This window comes from Aedes albopictus, chromosome 3 (assembly GCF_035046485.1).
Source record: "Aedes albopictus strain Foshan chromosome 3, AalbF5, whole genome shotgun sequence".
NCBI lineage: Eukaryota > Metazoa > Arthropoda > Insecta > Diptera > Culicidae > Aedes > Aedes albopictus.
Window position 1 is genome coordinate 221,993,396 of NC_085138.1, and position 13,855 is coordinate 222,007,250.

The window sequence follows — 13,855 nt, forward strand, 5'->3', positions numbered from 1 at the left end:
GTGTGATGGTAAATTCGACGGGGAAATTTTTCTTTACTGTCTTTGGCTTGCTCCCGACTATATGCGATCCGGTCGTTTGCACCAGGACCGCTTGCCGGGCGATAGTAAACCCGATGTGCCAGATAGATTACCGGACCAAGCTAAGTATTTTATTTTTATTTCCAGGGAAATCCCGTCCCGCCGCAGTTTGCTGCCATTTTCAAGCGGCACCAGGCAGTGAAGCTGATTGCGGGATTCAGGCAGGACTGTGCAGTACGGAAGCACTTCGTTTACCTCCAGGGACTCGGTCAGGTAAGTGCATGGTGGGGTTCTACCTCGATTCTACCTCAGGTGTGGTCACGATCGTATTATCGTGAAAAATAGTCAGCGTTTGTTCATTTATTGAAGTAGGGAGCAGGCAAATAGGTATAATTTGAAAGAAAAAAACGATCAGGCACCCTCCGGATGACTCTACTGTGGTGTAATCCGGGTTATTACTATTTTTGGCTTTATTAGTAGGCAGAATTTCAGCTCGAGGCTGGTTCACCTCCAAAATTGATTCGAGTTTCATCTATTATATATATATATATATATATATATATAAACATCAATTTCTGTCTGTCTGACCCTTATGGATTCGAAAACTACTGGACCAATAATAGGCGTGAAAATTTGCAGAGCTTTTTTGGACGGGGAAGGTTCTTTACCTACATGCTTTCAGACCCTACCCCCTCTGGAAAGGGGGGGCTCCCATACAAATGAAACGAAAATTTCTGGATAACTTGATAACCAATCAAGCAAATGAAACCAAATTTGGCATGTGAAAGTTTTAGAAAGTAAAAATTGTTTCTAAGGTTATGTGAGACCCCTCCCCTCTTTGGAAATGGGGGCTCCCATACACATGAAACGGAAATTTCAGCATTACTTGAGAAAAAATCAAGCAAATGGAATCAAAGTTGGCATGCTGTGAGTTCAAAAAGTAAGGAATATTTTTACGCGCCGTAAGACCCTTCCCCCTTTTGGAAAGGGGGGCTCCCATATAAATGAACTGGAAATTTCTGCATAAATCGAAAAACAATCAACTAAATGGAACCAAATTTGACAAGTGTAAGTTTTAGAAGGTGAGAAATGTTTCTATGGTGGTGGTGGTGGTTCCTTGGAAAGGGGGGCTCCCATACACATGAAATGGAAATTTCAGCATTACTTGAGATACTTTCTAGGTATTTCTACAGAAATTCTTCTAGGAATTTGTTAAGAAAGCTTTCCTGGGATTTCCTAAGAAATTCCTTATGAGATTGCTTCCGGAATTCCCCATCAGGTTTCTTCAGGAATTGGCTTCTTTAGCTGTGTTGAGATAATTCCATATTCTGAATCTACATGCCAAACTGAGCCGAAATCCAAATTTTCATGAATTTTGGTGCCCGGGAAACTATTTAAAAATTAAGTTTGTATGAGAGTGGTTTGTCTGATCACCCCTCGTTGCATTTTCTACTGGGCGGAGCTGTCAAACAGTTGCCCAGCTGTCAAAAGGTGATTTCGAATAATGTCTTAGAAATTGATTTTAGGTATCGAAATAAAGTTCTAAAAATCTGAATAAAATCATAGTGACTCAGAAAAAGGTGATCTTTTGTATAAAATCAAAAAATAAATATTTTTTCAAAATTTAAAAACTTAATTCCTCAAGATTTTCCTCCAGGAATTTCTTCAGCAATACCTCAAGGGATTTACTCTGGAATTCTTTCAGTGATTCTATCAGGCATAACTTCATTGATTATTTTAAAAATTCCATCAAGGATTCCCCTAGGCCCTATACATATGTGTGAAGAATTAGCGTAAGTTAAAATTCACAAATAAAACGATACTTAAAAAAAAATCTTTATACATAGGTTTCCTTCAGAAATTCCTCCTGGATTTTTTCAGGAACTCCCCTAGGAATAAATCGGGGGGGGGGGGGGGGGGATTCCTCCAAGAATTCCTCTGGAGATCTCTTTAGTGTTTCCTCCAGGATTTTTTTTCAGAGATTGCTCTGGGAATTGCTGCAGGGATTCCTCTAAAAATCTCTTCAAAGATTCCTCTAGGAATTTTTCGAGGAAATGCTACAAGTAGGGGTAGGCGGGGCAATATGGACACCCGGGGCAGAATGGACACCCTCAATATCTTCAAATATGCGAACTCTTTTGAGTTTTTAATGAATGGAGAATATAGTCCATTTATCTAAAACGTAGTTTCAGGAAAGAAACATTCGAAGTTAAAATTATACTTGACTTTACACGAAAAAGTTGCGTCATCCGTTTTTTGTGCATGGAAATTATAATTTTCACACCATCTAAAACAAGATTTAGTGAGTAATTAATTACAGGTCGAATAAAACATGATATTTCTGGAATACATTCAATTAGTTTTGCTGTATTAACATGCTTAACACTTAAACTACCGAGGGGGTAAAAACTCCCGCGAACTACCAAGGGTCCAAAAAAAGTCGGAAGTCCAACTTTGACAAGGCATTTCTCGGCCGTTTTTCAACCGATTTCAAAACTTTTTTTTGCGATGGAACCGGACAGGTTTCAAGATCATCGTCCATTTAAAAAAATATAAAATAGATGCGTCTACCCAAAGTTATTAAGCAAAAGGCACTTCCTAGTTTTTTTGAGAACGCATTTTTTGCGCACATTGATCAATAAAACAAAATTTAAAGCGATGACATATGGTTTTTTCGACTCTAAATCATGCATACAGCTGGAGTGAACATGTTTAAGCAAAATTAGTGATTTTTCAGTACACTGATAATTTACCTTACTCAAGGAACTGCTAAAATACCCTATTTTTCACATAAAATAAGCAATAAATCAAAATTCAAAGCGATGACATATAGTTTTTTTGGTCTTAAATTGTTCGTAGGATTGTACTCGACATTTTTGATGAACAATGAAAATGTTCTAATTACACTCTTATTTTGTTTTACACGGAAAACTACGAAAATTCCATACTTTTTACACAAAGTAGTCAACAAAACTAAATTTAAAACGATAACATGTAGTTTTTTAGCCTTGAAATGTTCGTAGCAGTTTGGGGGACTTACTTGAAGAATAATAATGATGTTTTCAATACACTCAAATTTTAATTCACTCAAAAATCAACGAAAATACCACATTTTCCACGCAAAGTGCTTAACAAAAATAATAGCTCACAATGCAAAGTAGTTTTTTACCTTTAAATTATTCGTGAAAGCGTACTGGACGTTCTTGATGAGTAATAGTGACGTTTTCATGACACACTTAATTTATATAACCCGAAAAGCTAAAAAAATATTATAATTTTCATACAAAACAGTAAATAAAACAAAATTTAAAGCCATAACATGTAGTTGTATGGCCTTAAATTTTCCGTTACAATGTTCTGGACCAGTTTTTGATAAGATGTTGATGTTTACATTACACTAATATTTTGTTTTATAAAAAAAAATGAACGAAAATACCACAAAAAAGCGAATAAGTCAAAATTTAAAGTAATGATATGTAGTTATTCAACTTTGAATTTATCGTAGTAGTTTAGTGGATTTATTTGAACAATCCTAGTGTATTTTTTATTACACTCATATTTTATTTCACTCGAAATATTAGGAAAATACCACATTTTGCACACAAAGTAGTTATCAAATAAAAATTGGAATCAAAGCATTATTTTTTTTGCCATGAAATTATTTGTAAAAAAGTACTAGACTTGTTTGATAAACAATAGTGATCTTTCAATCACACTCGTTGTTTTCTAAATTCGTTTATAAAAAATCAAAAACAACTCAAATAAAGAGAACTTACTATGCGCAGCATATAGTCACATGTTGATGTACCGTAAAAAATATATATTTTTACACAGATAATTATTTTTGATAGCTAAAAGCACTGAGTTTTTCACTCAGGTGGAGTACTGACTCAATTTGGTATTTATAATTTTATAAAATTCTTCATGTTTTGATACAATAAATTAACCTTACATGTTTCATACGCTTTCCCATCATGCTGATACTCTTTGCGTTGCAATCTGTAATATTTTTTGGGATTTATTATGTTTGTCGAGCACTATCAAAGTATCCCCAACATCAAAATGTGATTCTCACTCATATGAAAAAATAACATTAATCACCCAAAACAATTAAAACTGTCCAATCCTTACATTGCAATTATAACTGAGACACCAGTACTTGTTTTAAAATTATTAAATCAGGAAAAATACATGGAATAATATTAGGGAAATTTGCTGAAAAACTATCAAAGCTACCCGGTTTCACGGTATTGCATCAGAAACTCTTCTATACACATTTGTTTTTCAGAAATTTCCCAAAAGGTGCATTTATATTTTATGATATCTTTCAAAGATTCTTTCAAAATATTTTGTCGTGGGTTCTTTTTGAAAGTCTTTCAAAAATATTCTAGAGATTCCTTTAGGGATATTTTCAAAAACATCAAGGATTCATGCGGAATTTATTTAGGGGTTCTATTTCTCAAGAAATTATTTTAGAAAACTTTTGAAATGTTTCCGTGTATTATTCCTTTGGGTTTTCATCAGAAATTCCTCCAAGGACTCATTTAGAATTTTATCATATTTTTTCAGGAATCTCTTATTTTTTTCCTGGAGCATTTTCGAAGTTTTTTATTCTGGCTTTCTCCAGTTTACTCAAGTTTCCATCCTAGTGTTTTTCTTTTATTTGCTCCCATTATTAGTTCCTTCCGTGGTTTTTTCGATATTTTTAGAGATTTCCGATAATTACTTCTGGAATTTCTGCCAAAGAGTTTTCCGATATTTCTCCTGAATTTCTCCGCTGGTTTTCATCCGGAATTTCTCCCGGGATTTCTCTTAGAAATTTTCAGAGTTCTTTTATGAATTTTCTAAATATTTCCTACCAGAGTTTTTTTTTCGAGATTTCCCAGTTTTTCTCAGGATTTCTTCCGAAGTTTCTCTCGCGTTCCTCATTGCATAATTTCTCGCAAAAATCACGTGGATTCATTCCGACATGTCTCCGGTTATTTAACAATGAATTTTGTAGGTTAACTTAAGCAAAATGCTTAAGTTTGGAGCTCTGTATTTCAGCTTCTAGAGCAGCAACTCCGAGAGTAATCTCAGGTGAAACTAAAAAAAACTCTCGCAAGAACCTTTATAAAATATCCCGGATGTAACCTCTGTAGAAATCCGGGGAGAAACTCCAGAAAAAAAAAATCATTGAAATTTCTTAAAACTTCGGGAGAAATCCCAGAAGCAATTCCTTCAGAAAACTCGTGAAAAACACCTTTAAAATCCGGCAGGAGCCACAGTTGAAGTCTCAGCAATAGTGTCTGTAAAAGCCTTAGAAATCCCGGAAAAATCTCATGGAGAAGTACCAAGAGGAATACCGGAAGAAATCGCGGAAAACCTTCAAGAGAAATTCCGAGAAAAACTCTAAGAGAAATTCTGCGACAACATCTGATGTATATTCACGGAGAAAAGAGAATAAATTCCATGAAAATTTGTTTGGGTTGAACGCAGGAGGAAAAATCCAACGAGAGACTCTGAGAGCAAATATGGGAAAACCTCTGGAAGAAAATCTATAGGATTCTCATAAAAACCTTCAGGAGACAATATTTGGATTTCAGAAATCTTGAAATATTCTCCAGGATTTTTTCCGGAAAGAACTGTTTGAATGTAGGGTAAAAACGTCGATAGGAATACGAAAGAATCTCCGAGAGGAATTTTAAAAGGAATCCCAAGAAACAGGAATAAAAAAAAGGCTGAAAATCTCTCTAATAAAGACACATAACCTAACCTTAACTTTGGAAACCAGTTAAGTTAGTATTTTTTTTTCATTTTCACGGGATTTCCGTTTATTTTTTGGTGATTACTACTGCATGTTCAGAGACGCAAATGGACTCGAATAAAAAAAAATTCCTGGTGAATTTTCGGTTTGCCTTGTATTTGTTTCAGGTAGTAGATAACCCAAAACAGGTACAAAAAAGTCAGTAATAGAAATCTGCATGTGTTTGTTTTGAATTTTCGTAATTTTTTAGTAAAACAAAACGTGGGTGTGATGTGAACATCAAAATTTTATCAAATACATCATGAGTGTAATGAAAAATACACTAGGATTGTTCAAATAAATCCACTAAACTACTACGATAAATTCAAAGTTGAATAACTACATATCATTACTTTAAATTTTGACTTATTCGCTTTTTTGTGGTATTTTCGTTCATTTTTTTTATAAAACAAAATATTAGTGTAATGTAAACATCAACATCTTATCAAAAACTGGTCCAGAACATTGTAACGGAAAATTTAAGGCCATACAACTACATGTTATGGCTTTAAATTTTGTTTTATTTACTGTTTTGTATGAAAATTATAATATTTTTTTAGCTTTTCGGGTAAAATAAATTAAGTGTGTCATGAAAACGTCACTATTACTCATCAAGAACGTCCAGTACGCTTTCACGAATAATTTAAAGGTAAAAAACTACTTTGCATTGTGAGCTATTATTTTTGTTAAGCACTTTGCGTGAAAAATGTGGTATTTTCGTTGATTTTTGAGTGAATCAAAATTTGAGTGTATTGAAAACATCACTATTATTCTTCAAGTAAGTCCCCCAAACTGCTACGAACATTTCAAGGCTAAAAAACTACATGTTATCGTTTTAAATTTAGTTTTGTTGACTACTTTGTGTAAAAAGTATGGAATTTTCGTAGTTTTCCGTGTAAAACAAAATAAGAGTGTAATTAGAACATTTTCATTGTTCATCAAAAATGTCGAGTACAATCCTACGAACAATTTAAGACCAAAAAAACTATATGTCATCGCTTTGAATTTTGATTTATTGCTTATTTTATGTGAAAAATAGGGTATTTTAGCAGTTTCTTGAGTAAGGTAAATTATCAGTGTACTGAAAAATCACTAATTTTGCTTAAACATGTTCACTCCAGCTGTATGCATGATTTAGAGTCGAAAAAACCATATGTCATCGCTTTAAATTTTGTTTTATTGATCAATGTGCGCAAAAAATGCGTTCTCAAAAAAACTAGGAAGTGCCTTTTGCTTAATAACTTTGGGTAGACGCATCTATTTTATATTTTTTTAAATGGACGATGATCTTGAAACCTGTCCGGTTCCATCGCAAAAAAAAGTTTTGAAATCGGTTGAAAAACGGCCGAGAAATGCCTTGTCAAAGTTGGACTTCCGACTTTTTTTGGACCCTTGGTAGTTTAGGAGTTAACATGTTTATATTTTATTTTGTTTTATATCAAAAATCTAGTTTGAAAATATCTTCTCCTACTGGGGCAGAATGGACACCAATAGGTGTCGTTCATAAACCACGTAGACTTTTTGGGGGGAGGGGGGGTCTGGCCAAAGTCTACGCTCCATACAAATTTCAAAATTTTTGTATGAACAAAAGTCTACGAGGGGGGAGGGGGGTCTGAGAAGGCCAAATTTAGGTCTACGTGGTTTATGAACAGCCCCATACAATGTGAGAGACACAGCGAGGGAAAAATATAACCTAAATCACAAACCAACCACATTCGTCGATTTCAGTATATTTTCGGTTAAAAGTTCACTATAGTAGACATAGGGTGAAACAAATTGGTCAAAAAAACGACAATAGTGAATAATAGTTGTTCAAGGCACGGCTGTACATGCCGACAAAAACAAAGCTTTATCCAAAACAGTCTGAATTTAAATCAACTGAACAAAAATGAACTACTTTGGCGTATTATTCATCCATAGTAGTTGGTTTGTAATGAAATAACTTTACAGGTGTAAATAATGTACGAAATTTGTAAAAGTCTCATGGTGTCCATACTGCCCCATGGGGGTGTCCATTCTGCCCCGTATGTTTCAAGACGGTCATGAAATAGTAACATTTTTCAAAACATTTTTTGATGTCGATAAATCATTTTTTTTCGTTTATGCACGTGTGCAATAGCTGTTAAATAGACTTAAAAAGGACACATGTATCACAAATTTAAACTTTTATGACATCTTGCCAGATAAAGCTGGCAAAAACCTTGGGGTGTCCATACTGCCCCGCCTCCCCCTATTCCTCTAAGAATTCCTCCACGAACTCTTCTAAGGATTCCTTCTGGATATCTCCAAGAATGCCATATGTGATTTCTTCACGAATAGCTATTTAACATTCTTCTAGTATATCCTCCAGGAGTTCCTACAGAAATTATATCAGGAACTTTCTCCAGGCATTCCTCGAGGAATTCTTCCTGACATTTTTCCAGGAATTTCGCCTGAGATTCGTCCAGAAATTACTTCAGGAATTCCTCCAAAAATTCCACCAGGAATTCCCCTAGGAATTTCTACAAGAATTTATCCTGGAATTCTTCAAAGCATTCCTCCATGGATTTTTCCAGAGATTACTACAGGAATTCATCAGGAATTTGTTTTGGAATTCCCCCAGCAATTCCTCCAAAGATTTTTTCAGGAAATATTTCGGGGATTCTTCCGAGAATTCCACCAGGAATTCTCCTGGGCATTCTTTCAGGCATTTATCCAGACATTCTTCCAGGAATTCTTGCAGATGTTCCTCAAAGAATTCTTTCAGCGATTCCTTCAAAAATTTCTCCAGCTATTTCTCCAGGAATTGCTTCAGAGACTCTTCCACGAATTCCCCCAGGAGTTCTTCCAGGAGTCCAGGAATTTATTCAGGAAATCCGTCAGGGATTCCTTAAGAAATTCTTCCAGGATTTTCTCTACCAATACCTTCTAGAATTTTTCAGGGATTCCTCCAGGAATTCTTCCAGATTTTCCTCCAGGAATTGATGCAGGGATTCCTCCAGGAATTGATGCAGGGATTCCTCCAGAAATTCCATTAAGAATTCATCCAGGAGCTGCTTCATGGATTCCTCCAGGAATTTCTCCAAGGATTCCCCCAGGGATTTCTCCAGGAATTCTCTCGAGGTGTTCTCCAGTAATTCCTTCAGAAATTCCTCAAGAAACTCAAGGGAATTACTTCAGGGATTTCTCCAGAGATTTCCCAAGGGATTCCTTTAGGAAATCCTTCAAAGATTCGTCCAGGAATTCTTCTAAAGATTCTTCCAGGAAATCTAGCCTAGGGTTAAAAATCTCGTTAATACAGACAAACAACAAATGTGGAGCCTCGTAGCCGTGCGGTTAGGGTCACCAAGCTTCCAATCGCACCATGCTGTGGGGTGAGGGTTCGATTCCCGCTCCGGGAATTTTCTTGAGAATAGTTTCTTCTCCGTATCCACTGGTACATGCTCCGTGTGTCCCTTGTCTAGTGTTAATTTTCATTCAGTCTGTGCAGCCTTTGGCTGAAGACGGTGTCCGCGTCTTTATAAAATTAGTTTAAAGTTTGTATGTACCTAAATGTTTTTTTTTCTTCGGAACCCTTAAGGTGAGTATATCACCTTGGAATAGTGCGTTACGGCGCAAGGACTACCACATTAAAATTTGATCATGCTATTTTCCTAACAAATGTAGTCAGGCTCCTGTAGGAACAATCCAGAATCAAGATTTGATGTAGTGATTTTTTTTCGGTGTGTCTGTTGGTGTGTTTAGTGTTTGCTGATAATGAACATATTCTTTCGGGAGGATTCAGGTAGGTTTATTATATAATACAGGAACTATGGTAAGGTGTATAACCATTGCAAGCGTATCACGAATAGCTTATTCAATGAAATATGTTGATACAGTTTTCCTTTCCAGATTTTCGGCCACCCAGTTCTGCAGCGGTCAATATGAAGAAACAGATCAGATGAATTATGCAGGCAGCTGTTTCAACACAACCAAATAATATTTTGTGCGCCTCAACGTTCACCAAACGTATCCTTTGGAGTCTACCTTCCCACTAACAATACCCAAATTCCCGAGACACCTTGGCCTGAGCGATCGTAAAGCTATAAGCATATATGTACATCTTTCATAGGTGTCCAAAACTAACCATTGTATTGATGAGAAGTTGTTATTAACTATTCGAATTTCTTTTGTTGTCCAATAGATTGTGTAAAATGCTACAAATTTGATCAAGCACGCCGTAAAATTCGTCACCCATGATTTGGCGCCTACATCAGTGGTCTAACGACTCTTCGCGTTCTCGGCACTAGTTCCAATATGTCGCTTAAAGAGTTGCCACATATGATGTTAGGTAAGCTGAGGTCAGTTAATTGACTGATGGGGCACGGGAGCTATTGCAATGATCAAAATGTATGCATTACTAAGTCATTCTCTTGGTCATTCTAGACGGACTATCGAAAGGAAAACGAGTATTTAAGAATATAACTTCAATCTATCATGTCGGAAGTAAGGTAAGGTGCTATGTAGTTAGAGGTGTAGACAATAGGTGTATTGATGAGAAGTTGTTATTAACTATTCGAATTTCTTTTGTTGTCCAATAGATTGTGTAAAATGCTACAAATTTGATCAAGCACGCCGTAAAATTCGTCACCCATGATTTGGCGCCTACATCAGCGGTCTAACGACTCTTCGCGTTCTCGGCACTAGTTCCAATATGTCGCTTAAAGAGTTGCCACATATGATGTTAGGTAAGCTGAGGTCAGTTAACTGACTGATGGGGCACGGGAGCTATTGCAATGATCAAAATGTATGCATTACTAAGTCATTCTCTTGGTCATTCTAGACGGACTATCGAAAGGAAAACGAGTATTTAAGAATATAACTTCAATCTATCATGTCGGAAGTAAGGTAAGGTGCTATGTAGTTAGAGGTGTAGACAATAGGTGTATTGATGAGAAGTTGTTATTAACTATTCGAATTTCTTTTGTTGTCCAATAGATTGTGTAAAATGCTACAAATTTGATCAAGCACGCCGTAAAATTCGTCACCCATGATTTGGCGCCTACATCAGTGGTCTAACGACTCTTCGCGTTCTCGGCACTAGTTCCAATATGTCGCTTAAAGAGTTGCCACATATGATGTTAGGTAAGCTGAGGTCAGTTAACTGACTGATGGGGCACGGGAGCTACTGCTATGATCAAAATGTATGTATTACTAAGACATTCTAGACGGACCTAGAGACGGACAATCGAAAGGAAAACGAGTATTTAAGAATATGACTTCAATCTATCAATATCAATCGCAATACATATAACTGTGGTATGTAATCTAGAACATTAGAACACGTTTGTTTTTTGCAAATATGAGTATCCATCTTGGTATCAAATGGTTATGTACATCAAAGAACGTAAGAAAACGTCTGAATCTAATGTTTTTTCATCAACATACATCAGAAATACGTTTGAATCTAATCTATTTGCACATCATAAAACATTTAAAAACATTTTAAATTAATGTCTGAATTTACGTCAACATACATCAGGAAACGTCTGAATCTGATGTTTTTTACATCAACATACATCAGAAATACGTTTGAATCTAATGTATTTACACATCATAAAACATCTAAAATCGACTAAAACAAATGTCAGAATTGACGTCAACATACATCAGGAAACGTCTGAATCTGATGTTTTTTACATCAACATACATCAGAAATACATTTGAATCTAATGTATTTACACATCATAAAACATCTAAAAACGTCTAAAACAAATGTCAGAATTGACGTCAACATACATCAGGAAACGTCTGAATCTGATGTTTTTTACATCAACATACATCAGAAATACGTTTGAATCTAATGTATTTGCACACCATAAAACATCTGAAAACATCTAAATCCGATGTCTCAATTTGCATCAATATAACGTATAATTCTAATGTTTTTTACATCTACATACATAACAAAACGTTTGAATCTAATGTTTTTGCACATCATGAAACATCTGAAAACGTCCAAATCTATTGTTATTTTACATCAACATACAAAAGAAAATCGTTAGAGTTTTATGTTTTTTGCACATCAAAAAAACATTTGAAAACGTCAGATTTTGATGTTTCGGATTATTTGCTTGACATCAGAAAAACGTTTGATTTCCTGATGTATACATTATGTTACCTTGCATAAACACATCTGAATCGTAATGTTTTCTAATGTTCAACATCAGAAGTACATCAAACCTTGATGTTGATGTATACATCGAAATTTAACGTCAGGCTAATGTAAATTTTTATTCGGGGAGGTACCCTGCTTTAGGCCGCCCTGCCGGGTAACAGCAGGTAAGGGCTGAAAGCTTCTTCTTACAATTGGCGCCCAACGTAAATTTTGCGAAAAAATCTTCGATTTTTTCCACTGAGCGAGGGGTACTTCCACCAAAATTTGGATTTTGGGTGGAATAAACACAGTGGTGGGATATTTTCCACAGTCGCGTGGTCGTATTATTTATTTTATTTTATTGTTGTGTTTGTCCTAAATCGGTTATTCGTCTCGTCTGCAGAACGAATTGGTACATTTTGGGTCTCTTTGTTCTCAGGGCGGGATTTTTGATTCTCTTAGGCCGATTTGGGGTAGCATTTGACGCAATCTGGTGACCGAGAACCATTTTGGAACCGTCAATAAGCTGAAAATTGGTTCCTCACCGTATTTATACCTACGAAACAGTTGGTAAGTTTCAATTTCGTCCACATTTTGAAGATTTGTGTTGCTCATTCGTCAAAATGCCGATCGACATGTTGACGTTGGGGGAGTTCAACGTCGCCTACTTCCATTTGCGTGCCGATCACTTAGAACCTGACGAAATTGACTTTGAATTGAACTCCCGCGGTGTTGTTGTCCCTCCTGGATCGGGTCAATCCAGTTCCAAAAAGCGTCGTCAACTGCAAGCGTTATTGGTCAGTGAGCAGAAATGCTCCGAGACCGCTGTCCGCTCCTTTAAAGGGGATATTGACGCTGAATTGGAACTTTGTCGTGGCAAATTTGAGTCTATGAAGGAAGATTTGGGGTACAGGTGTCCGAATAAGGAGGTATACCGGAGCAGATTGCTCCATCTGGGTGCTCGGCTCCAAATCGTCAAAAACTATGTCGTGGGGGAGGCCAATAAGACCTTTGCAGATTTGTTGAGCGATGTGGTAGCCCTCCATAACTACCACTTCGCGAGTAGTTTGGTGCCTCCTCTCACGCCAACCGAGGAAGACAAAGAAGATGATGTGGAGGATTTGTTGACTCAAATTGCCGCGGGAAAGGATGTTTCACCGAAAGGAAACCAACCTCCGATCGTTGGAGCATCCTCCAACCAGGCGGTGGGCGAAGAAATTCGCGATGTCTTACTTGACATAAGGGCGGAGATAAAAAGGACGCAAGAGCAAATCAATCAAAGCGAAACTAGGACTGCATCCAGAGTGGATTCACTTGAAGATGTAGTCAGAAAACTAGGTAGCGGCCTTGCGTCCATTGGTACGATTGCATCCGGACTACAGAAAACTAACCGCGAAGTGCAAACACTTCGCGAGAAGATTTCTGAGTTACAGGACATCGTCAACAAAATCATTCCTAACGTAAACTCTCCGAGTTTGCCGATAGATGCGCAAGATCTTCAATTGCAACAAAGTCCCGATCTACCGGATTTGCCTGATTTTGATCAGCAAGCGTTAGAAGGTTTGGGTACTCCGGAGAACCTGCAGAAGCAAACTTCTAGCAAGAACTTTGGATTACCCAATCAACCATTTCTTAGACGTTTTGACTCCCGTAATGCGGATAATTCCAAAAGTTTTGAGAATCGCGGACCTTCGCACAATTCCCAGAACTTTCACCAACAAACTGCTCTTCCGAATTTAACGCTTCCGCGTCAGCCGGAAAGAGCAACATCGGTGGAGATCACCGGTTACCAGCGTCGGCCCCAACGGGTGGCCGATTGGAAAATCAGGAAGTACGCTGGGAATGACGAAGGAATGGGACTCAACGAATTTTTGGAATGTGTCCACCATTACGCTGAGTCAGAACAAATGTCCGAGGCAGAATTGTTTAGCTCGGCA

General features: G+C 36.8%; 1 protein-coding gene across 1 annotated transcript in view; it reads left to right on the forward strand.

Moving 5' to 3' along the window:
* Positions 1-13,855, forward strand: part of LOC109424545 (tubulin-specific chaperone cofactor E-like protein) — a 74,567-nt gene that overhangs the window by 4,689 nt on the left and 56,023 nt on the right. The gene's annotated exons all lie outside the window — the stretch shown is intronic.